This window comes from Marmota flaviventris, chromosome 4 (assembly GCF_047511675.1).
Source record: "Marmota flaviventris isolate mMarFla1 chromosome 4, mMarFla1.hap1, whole genome shotgun sequence".
NCBI lineage: Eukaryota > Metazoa > Chordata > Mammalia > Rodentia > Sciuridae > Marmota > Marmota flaviventris.
In genome coordinates this window covers 78,114,855-78,119,830 of record NC_092501.1, presented here as the reverse complement: position 1 = coordinate 78,119,830, position 4,976 = coordinate 78,114,855, and the positions used below count along the sequence as shown (strand labels likewise).

The window sequence follows — 4,976 nt, the reverse complement described above, 5'->3', positions numbered from 1 at the left end:
GTCCGTACGCCAGGTGTTAAGTGCTGGCATGGCTGTGGGAGCTCTGGTAACCAGGAGACACTGGCAATTAGAGCAGGCTGACTTGGTCCGGGACTCCTGCAGGGTCCCACGTTTCTGGGCTTCTGTTCCTGCATGCTTGTGGGGACATGGTAGGACTTACTGTGTTCAGCTCCTCAGAGTGAGGGGGTGAGGAACAGGAGAGGGCTTCCTCTGTCACTTCCTGCTGTGGTTTGAAATGCTTTTCCCTTTCAAAACTCATGTTGAGATTTAATTTCTTCTGTAACAGTATTAAGAGGTGAGAATTTTAGAGATAGTTATGAGGGTGGATTTTTATTATGGGTGTGGGTTCATTATTGTGGGAATGGGTTCCTTCCTTATAAGAGGTGAGGGTTACCTCTCTTCTGTCCCTTTCTCTCCTCTCATCTTATCTTTTTTTTTTTTTTTTTCTCACCATGCCTTGCCTTCTCTCCTTCTTCTTTGTTCTTTCATCTTCCACTAAGGGATGACTCAACAAAAAGGCATTCACTATATGCCACAGCCTTACTCCTGGATTTCCCAGCCTTCAAAACCACAAAGAAATAAGTTTTTGTTCTTTATAAATTACTCAGTCTCAGGCATTTTATTGTAGTAATACCGAACAGACCAAGTCTCTTCCATGGCACATCAAGACCTTTATACAGCTGCTCAGCTTCCTTTTCAGAATTCCTTCCATGCTGGTGTTTACTTCATCCAGAAGAAGCTGGTTGTTACTTGATTCAAAATTGATTTTTTAAAAATTAACAAAACAGTAAGTGTAACTTTTTTGGGGGCTGCATAGTTCTATGAGTTTTAATGTATGTAAGCCTGCAACCACAATCACAAACACTGTATTAATCTCCCTGGTGCTGTGTTCTCTCTCTCTCTCTTTCTTTTCACTTTACTTTTTATTCACCTTTCTGCTTCTTGACCTACAGGGAAGTTCACTAAGGAAATGGGAGCATATATTAATCACAGTGCAACTTTATACATTTTTCTGCAATAGACAAAACTGACATTATAATAAGTGCCCCCTCAAAGATAAAAAAAATAATGCTGAAAGTAATACAGCCAAGATTTTGGTTCAAGTCATCTGAATATACATGTTGCATTTTTCCTATTGACATTTTTCTGCCAGCATATGGTCCTGGAAATCCAATTTTCAGCTGTTTAGTAATTAATCACCAATTAGTTATATAATAACTCAAGATAGATGTTCAAACATAATGTTTCCCCCAAACACTTAAAAATCTGGAAAAAAATACAGTAAAGTTGAAAAAAAACAACTCTTGAGGCTCTGAAGGAGTAAAATTATAAAGGTCAAAGGACAAATTGGCGGGTTTGATGTGTTTGGCCAGAGAGCCCCAAGCAAGTCTCCCTTTTAGTCACACACTCAAAAGTCCTTTATTGATTAATTGAAGTGATGCATGTGTTTGGAGAAAAGGGAGACAAAATAAATTCTGAGTTATCTGTTAATGTCACATGCAGCTTTTAATCTTGACACTACAGAAATGCTTTCCAAAATATTTTAAACAACTCAGTTAATAGCAGAGGGGATTAATTAATTTGTTTGTTTGTTGGAAAGTGTATTCTATTTTGAATTAAGTTTTGTGTGGAAAACCTGAACTACTCTGAACTTTAGCTCATATCTGTCTTTTGAAAATTGTCCATAAAGGTCACTAGTGAAAAGACTTGAACTTATTTTTGTTTATTCTTTTTCTCAAGGAATATATAATAAGACAGATAAAGTGTTTATCTAACATGTAATTTATGTCACTGTAAGTAAAATGAATGATCCTGTTCACTGGGTAAAAAGAACCTGCTTTATGCATGTATATGCAGTGCAATTAAAAATATTGTAATTATAATTTCACACTATAATTTCAATATGTTCCCAATCTTTTTTTTTTTTTTTTCATATGGGAGAAGAAAATTCCTTGAACAACCATTTGAGGCTTGGACAAAAATCCACAGCTATATCCCTCAGAATCATTTCATAATCTTCAAGATCCAGATGACACAGGGAGGCTTTTAAAGAGGACATTCCAGCTCTCACGATCTCAGGAGAATGTTGGTGGTAATCACAGTACAGGAATGAAGAAGCTGTTTCTTCACACAATAGTTATCCCATACGCCCAATTCTGCTGCAACCATTGGCTCACCAGTGTTCAAGTCCGTGCCTTCAAGGTGACCTGATTTTGAATGTTTTGCTTGAATATTAACTAATGTTTCTTGAAGGTCAAAACCGGAATTCTGAGCAAGAACTTTGGAAATAATGAGCAATGCATCAGCAAACGCCTGGACTCCAAGTTGGGCCCTGCCCTTTACACTGGGCTTGAATTTAATCAGGGCCTCTGCCATGGCCTCTTCCACTGTACCGACACCTGGAACCACACAGCTGCCCTCAAGACATCTCGTATTGCACCTTTGATTTGAGTGGGTGTGTGCTTATTTGGTCCTTTGACTAATAATGTGTCAGAATGGGGATTGCTACATTTCTCAATAAAGGTGAACTTCTTGTTTTCTACTCTAGACAAGTCCTGCATGTCCCGAGCAGTCAGGATTTAGGTCATCAAGAGAATTCAGAGCTACCCCCACCACAAGCAAGAGTCAGCCTCTCTATATTTCTCCATTTAGCTCTGAGCAGAGCTACTATGCCTTCTTTTGCCAGAGCATCTGAAGAAAAGGGGTCAATTTCCTTTTGATTAATGACGACAAAGCCTTTATTCTTTTTCAATTCTACTATTTTTTTTCACTCTATCTTCAATAAATTTTCTTTCAGCTTTTGCTAGTTTCTCTCTCTCTTCCATACTCTTGTAAAAAAAAAAAAAAGAAAGCCAGAATTCACTTCTGTTTTTTTCATACTGCAGTGACACATTGCATGTGAGAATGTATGCATTCTCCACTCTCTTCTTCATGTCAGGGTGGTGGGCCCCTGGTCCAAAATGAGCCCTCTGATTAAGCTTGTGTCAGTTTCAGATTTATGTTTCAACTCCATGATCTCAACCATAGGTTCATAGGCTTATTTATTTTTTTTTAGATGGCCAAATCGAGTTTCCTACATCCTCTGTTAGGATATCTGCAAGTTCAGCATGAACTTTCAGAGATGTTCTGGCCACCTTTATAAAGTGTCTCCCTGTCCATGTCTCTGCTTACTTTGATTTGTTCCCCAAACTGAAGGGCCTTTTTCTTTGCAGCTTCAAAACCTTCAGTGATTATTCTAGGAGGAAGAACCTCAGAAATGTAGAGATCTGCCTGTCTGAGCAGCTCTCGGATAATGAGGATGTTGGAAGTAGTGCCATTACCAGCGATGTCATCCTGGACTATAGCTACTTTTGATATCAGCAAGGTTGTTGGGTGAGAAATTTGCATTTTGTGCGGCAGCACATTGCCATTCTTAGTGAGCTTGATGTCCCCAGCGCCTGACACTAGCATCTTCATGGTGCCTTTGGACCCCAGGATGGTCTGTAGCATGTCCTATAGCCCGCGTGCACTGATGTTCACTGCCAGTACTGCCTGCACGTGGGCCACCTTGGTCTGGGGTTCAGTGTCTTTATGGCCACCATAGCTGCCCTAAGAAAGGAATATAGGCACGCACAGAACCTCTAGCCAGTGGCAAGTGGCCGGGCAGCTCTTTGAAAGAAAAAACTGAAAAAAATCCTTTATTTATTCTTTAGTTTATTTTTTTCTTTGTTCTTTTTAGATATATATATATATATATATATGACAATAGAGTGTATTGTCATATCATACATACATGGAGTATAACTATTCTAATTAGATCCCATTCTTGTGGTGTACGTGATGTGGTTTCACTGGTTGTGTATTCATATATGAATATAGGAAAGTTATGTCTGAGTCATCCTACTGTCTTTCCAAATCCCATTCCTCCTCCCTTCCCTTCATCCCCCTTTGTCTAATTCAATGAACTTCTACTCCCTCCACCCCTTATTGTGTGTTAGCATCCACATATTAGACATAATATTCAGCCTTTGGTTTTTGGGGACTGGCTTATTTCACTTAGCATAATAGTCTCTAGTTCCATCCATTTAGCAGAAAATGCCATAATTTCATTTTTCTTTAAGGCTGAATAATATTCCACTGCATATACATATCACATTTTCTTTATCCATTCATCTGTTTAAGGGCATCTTGGTTGGTTCCATAGCTTAGCTATTGTGAATTGAGCTGCTATAAACATTGATATGGCTGTGTCACTGTAGCATGCTGATTTTAAATCCTTTGGGTATAACTGATGAGTGGAATAACTGGGACAAATGTTGGTTCTATTCCAAGCTTTCTGAGGAATCTCTCTATTGCTTTCCAGAGTGGTTGCACCAATTTGCAATCTCACCATGGTGCTGCTTTTTTATAGTCATACCATCCCATGACCCTCAGTCCTTGGCACCTACTAAATTGTTCTCTATCACTATAGTCTAGTCTTTTCAAGAATGTTGTATAAGTGAAATCACAGTGTATGTGGTCATTGAGATTGGCTTCTTTTACTCAGTGTCCTACCTCTGAGTTTCAGTTAACTTATTGTATCAGTAATTTGTGTCTTTTTATTGCTAAATACTAGTCCATTGTATGGATGTTCCACAGTGTGTTTATCCTTCATGAATTAAAGGACACTGGATTATTTTCAGTTGTTGATTATGAATAAAGCTGCTATAAACACTCAATATAGATCAAGTTTTTTTTTTGTGGTTTTTATTGGTGTGTTATAATTATACACAATGTATAATTATATGTTGTAAGACTCATTGTGACATAGTTATACATGTATATAACATAATTTGATCAATCTCATTTCCCAGAACTTCCCCATTTTCTCTCTCCTTTCTCACTCTGGTCCTCTTCTTTTACTCTGCTGATTGGTCTCCCATGTAGTATTATTTTAAAAAATTAGGCCAAGTTGTTTTTAAGAAGCTCCTTTTTCAGAGGTTCCTATTTGAGTATTA

General features: G+C 38.2%; 1 pseudogene; it reads right to left on the bottom strand.

Moving 5' to 3' along the window:
- Window positions 1–1,930: 1,930 nt before the first annotated feature.
- LOC114102434 (T-complex protein 1 subunit zeta pseudogene) lies at window positions 1,931–3,581 on the bottom strand (annotated as a pseudogene).
- Between the last annotated feature and the right edge of the window lie 1,395 nt (window positions 3,582–4,976).